Consider the following 14,303-nt stretch of genomic DNA (forward strand, 5'->3'; position numbering starts at 1 on the left):
CCCGGGCAACAGAGTGAGACACTGTCCCAAAATAAATAAATAAATAAATAAAAATAAGGAGGTTGATAGGGAATTCATTTCCAAGGGCTTTTCCTGCCCACAGCCCCAGAGTGTCTAAGAAATCAAGTGTTCTCCAGGTCTCTCTTGTCCCTGCCACGGAAGGACTGTGGTTTCTAAGTATTACAGGAAACTCTAGGAAAACATTATTATTATTATTGTTCAGACAGGATCTCACTGTGTTGCCTACGCGGACTCACTGCAGCCTCAACCTCCTGGGTTCATGTGATCCTCCTGCTGCAGCCTCCTGAGGAGCTGGGACTGCAGGGACCCACCACCACACCTAGGAAATGTTTACAATTTTTTGTAGAGACGGGGTTTCAATTCACCATATCGCCCAGACTGGTCTTGAAATCCTGGGCTCAAGTGATTTGCCTGCCTACCGCCTCCCAAGATGCTGGGATTACAGGCATGAGCCACCATGCCCACCCAACCTTATTCTTTTTTTTTTTTTTTGAGACGGAGTTTCACTCTTGTTGCCCAGGCTAGAGTGTAATGGCACGATCTTGGCTCACTGCAACCTCCACCTCCTGGGTTCAAGCAATTCTTCTGACTAAGCCTCCCGAGTAGGTGGGATTCAGGCATGCACCACCACCCCAGCTAATTTTGTATTTTTAGTAGAGATGGGATTCCTCCATGTTGGTCAGGCTGGTCTTGAACTCCCGACATCAGGTGATCCGCCCGTCTCAGCCTGCCAAAGTGTGGGGATTACAGGTGTGAGCCACCACACCCAGCCAACCTTATTCTTAATGGGGCTTCTATGGGTGGATTTAACCCTTTTATGCCTGAGGTTGCAATTTTTTGAATTGAACAATCAGACTTTGCCAATGACCTTGAGCGGCAGGAGCTAAATAACTCCCACAGGCATAGTGTTCCAATAAAGGAACACTAGGCATAAATTTTTAGGGGCATGATTCCTCCTAAAGTTGTCCCTTTTCCTTCCTTCCTCCCTCTCTCTCTCTTTTCTTGCTTGCTTTCTTATTTGAGACTCAGTAGCCCAGGCTGGAGTATAGTGGCACAATCATAGCTCACTGCAGCCTTGACTTTCAGGGCTCAAGCAATCCTTCCACCTCAGCTTCCTGAGTAGCTGGATTCACAGGTGTCCACCACCACACCTGGCTAATTTTTAAAACTTTTATGTTTACATGTTTTTTGTTTCGGGTCTTTCTTTTTTTCTGAGACAGAGTTTTGCTCTTGTTACCCAGGCTTGAGTGCAATGGTGTGATCTTGGCTCACTGAAACCTCTGCCTCCCGGGTTCAAGTCATTCTCCTGCCTCAGCCTCCCTAGTAGCTAGTATTACAGCTATGTGCCACCACGCCTGGCTAGAGACAGGGTTTCTCCATGTTGGTCAGGCTGGTCTTGAACTCCCGTTCTCAGGTGATTTACCCGCCTTGACCTCTCAAAGTGCTAGGGTTACAGGCGTGGGCCACCGTGCCCGGCGTATATGTTTTTTGTAGAGATGGGGTCTCATTGTGTTGCCCAAGCTGGTTTTGAACTCCTGGGCTCAAGCAATCTTCCCATCTTGTCCTCCCAAAGTGCTAGGACTTCAGGCGTGAGCCACTGCACCCAGCCCTAAAGTTGCTTTCAAAATGTGTGTGTCCGTATGTGCATGTTTCTGGGGGAGGATGTACTGCTCGGTGCAGTCATTCACTCATTTGGCAGATGTTTCTCATCACTCTCTCAGCCCCAGTGTGCCTTGCTCTGCCTGTGTTGTACACAGATGAGAAAAGGGAAAAGAAGAAGAAACACAAAAGGGCCTTTCTCTTTGGGAGCTTTCAGGTCCTGGGGCAGTGGACGCATATTAAAAATGTTAACTGTCTTTTTTTCTTTGAGACAGGGTGTTGCTGTGTTACCATGGCTAGAGTGCAGTTGTGCAATCAAAGCTCACTGCAGCCTTGACCTCCCAGTCTGAAGCCATTCTCTCTTCTCAGCCTCCCTCTCAAGTAGTTGGGACCACGGGTGTATACCACCATGCCTGGCTAATTTTGAAGACTGTCTGTAGAGATGGGCTGTCACTCTGTTGCTCAGGCTGGTCTTGAACTCCTGCAGGCTCCTGAACTTCTGGGACTGCAGGTGTCAGTTATCACACCCAGCCAAACTGTGAACTTTTTGAATGGGTTTGGGAACTATGAAGGAGAAAGATCCTGGGAGAGACGGTGGTTCTGAGGTTGTTGCACCTTAGAATCTCTACGGGAGTTTGTAAAAGGCATATTCTGGCCGGGCGCAGTGGCTCAAGCCTGTAATCCCAGCACTTTGGGAGGCCAAGGCGGGTGGAACACGAGGTCAAGAGATCGAGACCATCCTGGTCAACATGGTGAAACCCCGTCTCTACTAAAAAACTACAAAAAAATTAGCTGGGCATGGTGGCGCGTGCCTGTAATCCCAGCTACTCAGGAGGCTGAGGCAGGAGAATTGCCTGAACCCAGGAGGCGGAAGTTGCGGTGAGCCGAGATCGCGCCATTGCGCTCCAGCCTGGGTAACAAGAGCGAAACTCCGTCTCAAAAAAAAAAAAAAGGCATATTCTGTGTCCCTGGTACCCTTGACATCCTGATTGGTGGGTTTGAGGAGGGAGGGACCCAGGAATGTGAACTCTGGACAAGCTCACCAGGTGGTCTGAGACCTGTGTGTGCAGACCCCCAGCTGCTCAGGCAGGCAGGCCTGAACAGAGCTCCCCACCAAATCTGATCCTCCCCCAACTCGGCTCTGCCTGGCTCTGTCTCAGGTGCTGTCCCTAGGTGGGCATTCCTCCTTGGAAGGTAAGGGCATCACAATGCCCTCCCTGGTCCAAAAGTGACTTCCTTGCCTAGTTCTAGGTCCCCAAAGGGATGCTCCCTCCAGCCAGCTGATATTGGGAGCAGGTGTTAGAAAGGAGCTGGGGTTTCAGAACACAGGTGTGTGGGGAGTCACCTGGGACCTGCAGAAGCCTGAACTCAAACGAAGCTGGCTCACCACACAGACTGCATCCCCACCACCCAAGAGGGGTTCCCAGGGAACTTATCAGTCCTTGCTGTTGCCCCCACTCTGCCTCTGCCTGGACACCCTCCCTATGACTTTCCCCACAGGTGGGCTCTTATTCTGGCTCAGCATGCCTTAGAGGATGGTCGCTGCAACAGTGTTGCTGACATTGTGCTCAGTGTACATGCTGTGTACACTGTGTACATGAGCAACATTGTTGCTCATGGGGAAGCTCTGGGGAGAAACTGCTGCCCATTGGGAGGGTGTTGGTCAGGTATCCAGGGCTGCCTACACTGGGAAGACCTGCAGCTGGAAAAGGGGCAGATGTGGACGCCATATGTAGACTACACACAGAGTCAAGTGCCAGATGCAAAGTGCAAAAAGAGAGGGAAAGAAGAGAGAGTATGCGGTGTGTAGTATGCTTGTCTATGCCCAAAAATCTTCTGGAAGGATACATGAGAAACTGTTAGCTAAATCTCCCCAAAAAGGACAAAAAAGAAGTTTGAATTTTTTTACTTTCTTCTTTTTTTTTTTTTAATTGCATTTTAGGTTTTGGGTCTTTCTTCTTTTTTTTTGAGGCTGAGTTTCACTCTTGTTGCCCAGGCTGGAGTGCAGTGGTGCAATCTCAGCTCACTGCGACCTCCACCTCCCAGAGATTCTCCTGCCTCAGGCTCCTGAGTAGCTGATGGCTAATTTTGTATTTTTAGTCGATAAGAGGTTTCACTTTGTTGGCCACACTGTTCTTGAACTTCTGACCTCAAGTGATCGACCCGCCTTGGCCTCCCAAAGTGCTGGGATTACAGGAGTAAGCCACTGCACCTGGCCCCCCCTTTTTTTTTTTTTTAGACAGAGTCTCACACTGTCACCCAGGCTGGAGTGCAGTGATGTGAACTTGGCTCACTGCAGCCTCCGCCTCCTGGATTTAAGTGCTTCTTCTATCTCGGCCTCCCAAATAGTTGGTATCACAGGTGTGCGCAACCACAGCTGGCTAATTTTTGTATCTTTGTAGAGACGAGATTTCACCAAATTGACCAGGCTGGTCTCTAATCCTGACCTCAAGCTATCTGCCTACCTGAGCCTCCCAAAGTGCTGGGATTATAGGCGTGAGCCACTGTGCCAGGCCCAGACCCAAGCCTGAATCCTACTCAGTCCCTTTCAGCTGTGTGAACATGGGCAAATCATTTTGCCTCTCTGAGCCTCAGTTTTCCTCATCTGGGAAGTGGGCACAAGCCGAGCATCAACTTCACAGGATGAAAGCTTGTGTGTTAAGTACTCAGTATGTCCTCTGGCAGTTAGGGAGGCCCTGACGAAGGGGAGGGGATTCCACCTGTAGCTAGAGACTGTGTGTTTGTGGGACTCAGGGTGCAAGTGATTACAGGAGCTCCAAACACTGTCAAAACTCTAGGCTTCTCCAATCTGCTAAATCTCCTTTCCCTACAACTCCTAGGAAGGTGATGGTCAGTTTGGGGGAGGGAACAGGACCAGGGGCCTCTAGGTCAGCAGGCATGTAGTTCAGCTGCTGAATAACAGTAACAACAGTGATAATAGTAATGTCACCTCGTTTATTGAGGGCTGACTCCATGCCAGGCAGCATGGCATGTGCCCAGCCACCCCCACTAGGTGAAGCACGGCAGTACTCCCTGCCTGGGAGGTAGCCACTTCCTTGTCTTACTTTAAGACACAGGGTCTTGTTCTGTCACCCAGGCTGCAATACATAGCTCACTGCAATCACAGTTCACTGAAGCCTCGAACTCCTGGACTCACAAGATCCTCCCACCACAACCTCTTGAGTAGCTGGGACTACAGGTGCACATTACAAAGCTTGGCTAATTTTGTTGTTGTTGTTGAGATGCAGTCTTGTTTTGTCGCCAGGCTGGACGCAGCGGCACGATATCAGCTCACTGCAACCTCCACCTCCTGGGTTCAAGTGATTTCCCTGCTTGAGCATCCCCAGTAGCTGGGACTACAGGCATGCACCACCACGCCTGGCTAATTTTTTTGTTTGTGTTTTAGTAGAGACTAGGTTTCACCATATTGGCCAGGATGGTCTCAATCTCCTGACCTAGTGATCTGCCTGCCTTGGACTCCCAACATGCTGCTGGGATTACAGGCATAAGCCACCTCGCTTGGCCAAGCCTGGTTAATTTTTAAATTTTCTGTAAAGATGAGATCTTGCTGTTGCCCAGGCTGGTTGAGAACTCCTGGCCTCACGTGATCCTCCCACTTTGGCCTTCCAAAGTGCTGGGATTACGGGCATAAGCCACGGTGCACAGCCTCTCTTACTTTTCAGGGAAGGGAACAGGCCTTGAGAAGCACAGTGCCCAGGTGGGCTGGCACCTGGGTCACCCTGCTCCAGGCCTGGGCTCTCAGACCCCTGCCTGCCTCCACTCTTCAGAGTTCTAATTCCTACGCTTGCGCTTGGGGCAGCTGGGCTGGTTTCCCGCTGACTCAGCTGAGCCTAGCCCAGGAGTGGCAGGGAGAATTAGCCGATTTAGGGAGGAATTTGAGTGGTGCTTCACCATCCCTCCCCTCTCCATTCTCTAAGAGCTGGGCTAGGAGCTGGTGTGGCTGTGTGTGTGCACGTGTGTATACACGTGTGCACGCCACACGTTTGTGGGCAGGCCGGACGGGGTGGGAGATCCGTTCTCACCCCATGCATCCTCCTCTGTGCAGATGGGATTTGTTTGGATCCTCGAAGCCCTCTCCTGCCAAGTGACTCATCCCCTCTGTTGCTGTGGGTGGAGGGCCAGCCTGCTGGGGTGGGGGAGGGTGCTTGCTTTCCTCAGGTTCGCTTGCACCTTCAGGGCCATTGGTTCCCTGGCAACCAGGCCGCCCTCGGCAACCCTGAAACCTGTGCTCCTTCTGGAGCCAGACTGGGCAGCCAGCTCATGGGAGGCCACCAACTTTGGAAGGGTCCCCCTCGCCCACCCTCCTTGTTTGTCATCACTATTGCTTGCCCCAGCAGCTGGAGAGGTGTTTGGGGTATTTGCCTGTGAATCAGTTTGAAACAAGAAGGGCCGAATTCCCTCAGCCCGAGACAGAGTGACATGTGGGACAGATTCGAAGCCTTCTCCCAGGGTGGAGGCCTGGGTCCCTCCTCTGGGACAGCCATTCTCCCATCTGCAGCCGTATGGCCTCACCCCACCTGGGGTACATTTAAAAATGCACATTCCAGGGTCCCTCCCAGAGATTAGAGTTGGGTGAGTCTTGGCAGGACCTAGAAATTTGCATTTATTTGTTAATTATAGAGACGAGGTCTCACTGTGTTACCTACACTGGGTTCAAATGCTGGGATCAAGCCATCCTCTTGCCTCTGGTATTACAGGCATGAGCCACCAAAGAATCTGCATTTTTGTTTGTTTGTTTTTGAGATAGGGTCTCACTCTGTCACCCAGGCTGGAGTGCAGTGGTGTGATCTCGGCTCATCACAACCTATGTCTCCCAGGCTCAGGTGATTCTCCTACCTCAACCTCCTGAGTAGCTGGCTTTACAGGCACCCACTGCCACCAATGGTTAATTTTTGTATTTTTAGTTGAGATGGGGTTTCACCATGTTGGCCAGGCTGGTTGAGAACTCCTGACCTCACATGATTCACCAGCCTTGGCCTCCCAAAGTGCTGGTATTAAAGGCATGAGCTACCACACCTGGCCAGGAATCTGCACTTTAACAAACACCTGCTCCCTGGAATGCTGAGGCAGGAAGGTTTGGAGCCACCCTGAGAAACACAGCTGTGAACAGAGACAGATGCAGTAGCAGCTCAGGCCCTGGTCTGCCCACAGCCAGGAGACACAGGCTTCAGCATAAAGCTGACCGGGGTTTGAAACAAACTTGGCTTCACCTCACAACTCAGGTGTGTGACCTTGGGCAGGGGGCTCTCTTAACCTCTCTAGACCCCAGTTTCCCCGTCTGTAAAATAGGGAAGAGCTGGTGGGCAGGGACGTGTACACAGCACCTGGCATGAAGACCCTGTTCCTGCCCCCCCGCCCACCGCTTCAAGGGGACAGGAGAGGGCTGGCCCAGCCTCACCCCTGTTTTGTAACATGTGTTTACTTTTCTTGCGGGACAATTCAAGGGGTGGAAAATTGTGCTGGCCCTCCAGCCCATATGGGCTGACTCACGCTCAGCTCCAGGCTGGGGGCCCTGTGAGCTCCGCATAGTCCTCCCTGGGGCCAGAGGGGAGGCCAGGCCCTGGCAGCTGGAGCAGGAGAGGGTCCACGGTGAGTCACACTCTGCCTGCCCCTGAGTCATCCCCTGAGAATGCGCCTCACGCCCCTACCCGCCCTGGCCCCCTGGCAGAATGCCACTTCCCCCTGCCTGCCAGGCAGCCCTGCCCTCCTGCTAGCCCAGGGAGCCGCTGCTCTGACGACGGCCCCCTTGGCTCTCTCCTCGATGCAGATGTGCACCTGTGCAGCCTGAGTGTTATCAAAATACTGAACCAGCTCCCGACCGGTAGTTGAAGAGTGATTGTTTTGAGCCCCCAGCAACCCTGTTTTCTTCCCTCCCCAGCCATTGAAGGGTTAGCCCTGGACTCAGCAAAGGGTTTCTGGGCTCTTTCTCACCCAGGGCTATGCTCCACCATGATGATGACCAGCCCATCAGCCCATCTTGCAGATCCAGATTTTTGGGGTTTCAGACACCTCATCTTGCACCCTGGGCAAGATTCCTTCTTCTTTTTCTCTTTGAGACAGGGTCTTACTCTGTCACCAAGGCTGAAGTGCAGGAGCATGATCACAGCTCACTGTAGCCTCAAACTCCTGGGCTCAAGCAACCCCCCATCTCAGCCTCCTGAGTTGCTAGGACCACAGGGTCACCACCACACCTGGCTAACTAAAAACCTGTTTGGGCCAGGTGAGGTGGCTCAGGCCTGTAATCCCAACACTTTGGGAGGTCGAGGTGGGTGGATCACCTGAGGTCAGGAGTTCAAGACCATCCTGGCCAACATGGTGAAATGCTGTTTCTACTGAAAATACAAAAATTAGCCAGGTGTGTTGGCAGGCACCTGAAATCTCAGCTACTCAGGAGGCTAAGGCAGGAGAATCGCTGGAACCAGGGAGGCGGAGGCTGCAGTGAGCCGAGATCATGCCACTGCACTCTAGCCTAGGCGACAGAGCAAGACTCCGTCTCAAAAAACAAAATAAAATAAAAAACTTTTTTGTAGAGTTAGGCTCTAGTTATGTTGCCCAGGCTGGTCTCATACTCCTGGGCTTAAGCGATCCTCCTACCTCTGCCACTCAAAGTGCTGGGATTATAGGCATGAGCCACCATGCCCAGCCCCTGGGCCACTATGTGACACAACCTGCTATACATCTTCCACTTGTCAAGCCTGACCCTAGGCCTTTCATCGGGGGGGCATTAAATAAGGAAGTCATACTGTCAGGACAGAGAGGGGGGCTGGGCTCTGCCAGCTCAGGATCCCCACAGGACAGGCTGCCCAACCCAGCCCCAAAACTCACGTCCTCTGTCCAACGCCCAAGCCTGCTTCCTCTCTGCCCCACCTCACCTCGAGCTGCCCAGACTGGTGGGGCTGCATTTTTGGGGCCAGTGTCAGGTGTGACAGGGGACAGCCCAGGTCAGGAGGTCAGGCCCCATTTCATCCCCAGCCAGGATGCTTGAGTGATGGACAGACCAAGCCACAAGGGGCAGAATACAAAGCCAAATTAGGTTTTAGCTTGAAGCCAACCTGGGTTTGAACACTGGCTCTGCCATGTGCCCGGTTTTGTGACCATGGGTTGGTGGCTTAACCTCTCTGTAACATGGGGAAAAGCCAGTAAGCCAAGGTGTCAAATCTCAACTGCTCTGTTTCCTAGCTGCGTGACCCTGGGCAAATGTCTTCAACTTTCAACCTCAGTTTCCCCATCTGCAAAATGAGGACACTCTGACACCTGCTCTGTAGGGTCAAAAGTTTCAATAAAGGAAAACATGGAATCATGGCAAATAACTTTTGTTGGGCATTTACTATGAACCAGGCCACACGCTAGGTACCAGGATTGGAGACTGGCACTTTTTCTTCCAGCTCGAGACATAATGAATATGCAAGAAAGGGCACATTTAAACAAATTTTAGGCTAGGCATGGTGTCTCATGCCTGTGATCCCAGTACTTTGGGAGGCTGAAGTGGGCAGATCACCTGAGGTCAGGAGTTCGAGACCAGCTTGGCCAACATTGTAAAGCCCCATCTTTACTAAAAATACAAAAATTAGCCAGGCATGGTGGCAGGTGCCTGTAACCCCAACTACTTGGGAGGCTGAGGCAGGACAATCACTTGAACCCAGGAGGCAGAGGTTGCAATGAGCCGAGATCATGCTGCTGCACTCCAGCCTGGGCGACCAACTAAGTGTTCAGCATCATTGTTGAATGAATAAATGAATGAGTGGGAGGACCAGTGCACTATTGTTATCCCAGGGAAGGTCCCCCTAGAGGAGGACCAGGGAAGGGTTAGTAGGTCCTGAGTTAAAACTATGATGGAAGAAAAGGGGTTCATTGGTTTGTTCATTAACCATCCATCCATCTTTCCCTCCCTGAATCCATTCCTTCATTTGTCAAATATTTATTGAGCACCTACTACATGTCAAGTCCTGTTCTAGGCACTCAGGATACAAGATCAAGTATAACAGACTCTGGTTCCTGCCCCCAGGGAGCTTGCTGAGGGGGACAGAAATGGGAATGGCCAAACAGTGTTAAGTTTGAGGCCCCCTTGGGTGGATCACGGCGCCTCTCCTGTGTGCCCTAGCAGACAGTCTGCAGTAGGCACAGAGCCACCATCAAGTGGGGGCCCAGGGACACTATGAAGAAAGCACCCAGACTCCAGTCTGAGGGGGGTTGAGGACCCAGTGAGGAAGGAGAGGCCCTGGCTTGAAGGTCACCAAATGCCTTCATGTTCTCTGCATCACTGGCGTTTCCCAGGAGACAGGCTCCTCCCCGACTCCAGCAGAGGATCTCGACCTCTTGCCCCAACAATACCTCTAACAAGTCACTCATCCATTTATTGAGCATATACTATGTACCCAGCTCTGGGGATACAGCAGTAAACACAACATAGTCCCCACATTCTGGGGGTCCCCCTATCTTGGAAGGGAAGAGGGACAGAAAAGCAAACAGATAACCACATTTTTTACAAATGAAATAACCAAAGTGCCCATCAATGGGGAAGTGGTGGTAAATTACAAAACTGCCCTAGTCTGGGAGGAATTCAGGGAGGCCTATGGGCCTCACAGGGAAGCCAAGGGTGTAGCAAGTGAAAAAAGGAAGCTGCCTTTTTTCAAGGTGCCTTTTTTCACCATTAAGTGTCGTGTTTTGCCATTTACACTTTAGAACGGAACTGCCCTGTCCTGCCTGCCTGCCTGGCTCTGCCTCTGTCCTTAGTTCAAGCTCTCTGCTGAGCTCAAACATTCCTGCTGAGATCAGACAGCCAAGCCCCCATCAGCTGCCTCCCAGGCCATTCTCTAATCACAAACTCAGGCTTAATCCCCACACAGGCCCAGGACTCCGCTCTGGGCAAATAACCCTCCTCCCAGCCCTGAAGTCCCTGTCCTACCTACCCAGACCATCCTGTCCCCACCCCCCAGCCAAAGGGCCAACCCTGGTTGGGGATGGGGAGATTTCAGTGTAGCCTCGTCCAACAAAACTGCCTGTAATGATGAAAATATTCTGTATACATGGTGACGACAAGCCACGTGTGGCTATTGAACACGTGAAATGTTACTAGTGCAACTGAGGAACTGAATTGTTTATGTTTAAAAATTCATTTTGGCTGGGTAAGGTGGCTTATGCCTGTAATCCCAGATACTAGGTAGGCTGAGGCAGGCGAATTGCTTGAACCCTGGAGGTGGAGGATGCAGTGAGCCAAGATTGTGCCACTGCACTCCAGCCTGGGAGACAGAGTGAGACTGTCTCCAAAAAAAATTTTATTTTAATTTATTAGTTAATTTTTTTTTTTGGTAGAGATCGGGGGGTGGGGGGGGTTCTCACTATGTTGCCCAGGCTGATCCTGAACTCACAAGCTCAAGCCATCCTCTGGACTAAGCCTCCCAAAGTGCTGGGATGACAGTCACCTGCCACCATGCCCAGCCTGAATTGTTACTTTCATTGTTTATGTGTACTGTTACTTATGTAAATATAGAACATATTCATATTTACAGAATTTAATTAAGGCAAACCTAAGTAGCCGGCAGGCATCTGGTGGCTGTCACAGGGTCCACCTGGGCCCAGCATGGAAAAGAGGACAGCCCGTAAGGTCCCTGGTCCTCTTCCAGGCAGGGTAGCCTGGAGGGGCTGGGTGAGCAGCTGGGGCCTCAGGCACTGAGGTGGGGGTTCCTGGAGTCACTCTGTTAATGGGGCTGAGCTTTGGGCATTGGTGCCTGTGGCCTCTCCCCATCGGCCAGTCTCTTGGTCTAACCCCTGCTTGGTGGGCAGAATCACACACTGAGAAGTCCTGAAGAAGGAAGCTGACCTTCGGGTGGGAGTGTCGAGCTCCGGTGACAAGAGGTGGTTGTCCCTAGACTCCTCTGTCTGCATCTTCTCCACGGATGGGCTCTTTGGGAACAGTGTCCCCTTCCTGGTTCATCTGGGTGCTGCCTTTCCATTCCTGAAGCATCTACCCGGGCAAGAGATCTGGCATCTCACCCCTCTCACCTCCAGATTCCTGAGGTCACTTTGGTAGCCTCCCTCCTCCTCCAGGTTCCTCCCTTTCCCTCCCGGCTCCTCCCTCCTCCTCTGGCTTCTCCTCCACGCTCTCTGTACCCTGCCCCCTCCTCCACCATGGTCCACTACAATCTATTCCCAACACAGGGACCAGAGGGCTAAAGTGAAGCCAGCAGAGTCCCTTGTCCCATGCCTTTCAGGAACTCTGAGTCCCCCGCCATCAGAGCCAGACAACCCATGAGGCCCCTCCCTCAGGTTCTCTTGGAAGTCTGCTCTCCTCCCTGCCACCTCCCCCCTACTCACTCTGCACCACACACTGACAGCCTCCCCATTCCTCAAACATGCCAAGCATGCTCCTGCCTCAGGGCCTTTGCACCAGCTACCCACTGGGCTCCAGTCTCCACGTGGCCCACCTGCTCTTCTTCCATATCACCTTCTCAGCACAGCCCACCTGGTTCCTATTTAGGTTGTAATCCTCCCTGCACTTCCCATCCTCTCTCCCTTCCTGCCAATCAAGGCCTTCAGTGCAACCTAACCCACAACAGAAGTCACTCATGGACACAAAAAACTAGCCAGGCATGGTGGTGGGTGCCTGTAATCCCAGCTACTCGGGAGGCTGAGGTAGGAGAATTGCTTGAACCCACGAGGTGGAGGTTGCAGTGAGCCAAAATTGTGCCACTGCACTCCAGCCTGGGTGACAGAGTGAGACTCTGTCTCAAAAAAAAAAAAAAAAAAAAAAAGTTACTCACGGGTCACACATGTGCTCTCCTTCAGAATAGGGGCTCCACCAAAGCAGGATTTTGTCTGTTGATTTGTTTTTGTTCACTGCAATATTCATAGTGCCCTGTACACAGCCTGGCATTTGCCAGCACTTAGCAGTGTTGTGTTGTAGCTCTGAATGGGGCCACGTGCACTGGGGGAGGCTGGACCTGGACACAGCCCCGCGCTCCCCTACCCCAGACCCCTCTACCGCAGAGCTTATTAGAAACAGCAGACTCCCTGCTGCCCCCTACTCAGGGGCTTGCAGTCCTGGTCAAGGAGGAGACCTGGATGAGCAGTGGGGACTGGGACTCCTCTCCCAGCAGTATCCTCCAGCATGGCTTTATGAGTCCTCTGGAGGCCCCTGGGGAACATGGGGAGGGAGCCCCAGGACAGGCTAAGTTTCCATTTCTCATCAGCCCAGTGTTTGGGGATGCAGAGGCTGCTTCGGCTGCATGTCCCCAATTCCCCTTTGGGACAAGGCACACATGGCCCAGTGACCAGGAGTGTTGGCTGCTGATGGCTCACAGCAGAACCCTCCCTGAGGTCACCACCTGGGTGGTGTCCCTTCCCATGCCCATCACTGGGGGATGCACGGCTGCAAAGGCCTGCCTACCTCAACTTGAGGGCTCTGCAAGGCTCCACGGCTCCTGTGCCTCTTCCACTGCAGGCGGCCTCTAGAAGCTGAAAAACCAAAGGAAACAGCGTCTCCCTTCAGGGCCTCCAGAAAGAGCCAGCCCTGCCCACACCTTGACTTGAGTTCAGTGACACTGAGTGCAGATTTCTGACCTCTAGAATTGCAGAAAAATGAGGAATTTTTTTTTTAATTAATTTTTTTTAATCTTTATTTTTAGAGACAGGGTCTCTTTCTCTGTTGCCCAGGCTGGAGAACAGTGGCGCAATCACAGCTCACTGCAGCCTCGACCTCCTGGGCTCAAGCCATCCTCCCACCTCAGCCTCCCAAGTAGCTGAGAATACTGGCATGCATCACCATACCCAGCTAATGGTTTTGCATTTTTAGCAGTTCTGGAATTTTACCACGTTGCCCAGGCTGATCTTGAACTCCTGGGTTCAAGTGATCCTCCCTACTCATTTGGCCTCCCAAAGTGCTGGGATTAGAGGTGTGTGCCACCGCAACTAGCCCCATAATTTTTCACTCACTCAGTGTGTGGCAATTTGTTGCAGTGGCCATGGGATACTGACACTCAGGGAGGGCTCCTTCTCCACCCTGTGGGGGACTTTGTCTCTGCTGCCATCAGGGTGACTCAGGGTCAGTGGAAGGTCATGGGTGAAGATGGGGTCTGTCCTTCCACCATCCTCTCCTGCCTTCACCCTATAACCCCCAAAATAGAGTTACCCAAACGGTGCGGCAGTGTCCTGGGGGTTACCTGAGACCTGGGAGCCGGTGCATATAGCTCCTTAGAGAGTGCTCCCTGCCTCTGCGCCTCTTGGGGTATCTTCCAAATCTAAGAGAATTGGGGGAAGGTGTCCAGATTTGGGAATTGGCCAGGGACACCATGGGAGTCACCATGAGAATCACAGCTCTGCTCCCTCACAGCGTCCCCTCATGTGCAGCGTCCACTCCTCACCACCTCACATACATCATCCCATGCTCATGCACAGCATCGCCTCCCATGCACCGCGCCCACTCCTCACACACAGAGTCCCCCGCTCACGCGCGCGTCCACTCCTCACACAGAGTCCCCCGCTCACGCACCGCGTCCACTCCTCACACACACAGTCCCCCGCTCACGCACGCGTCCACTCCTCACACACAGTCCCCCGCTCACGCACCGCGTCCACTCTTCACACACAGTCCCCCGCTCACGCGCCGCGTCCACTCCTCACACACAGTCCCCCGCTCACGCGCCGCGTCCCCTCCTCACACACAC

The sequence above is a fragment of the Sapajus apella genome, unplaced genomic scaffold, assembly GCF_009761245.1.
Source record: "Sapajus apella isolate SASKATOON/1434 unplaced genomic scaffold, GSC_monkey_1.0 scaffold99, whole genome shotgun sequence".
NCBI classification, from domain to species: domain Eukaryota; kingdom Metazoa; phylum Chordata; class Mammalia; order Primates; family Cebidae; genus Sapajus; species Sapajus apella.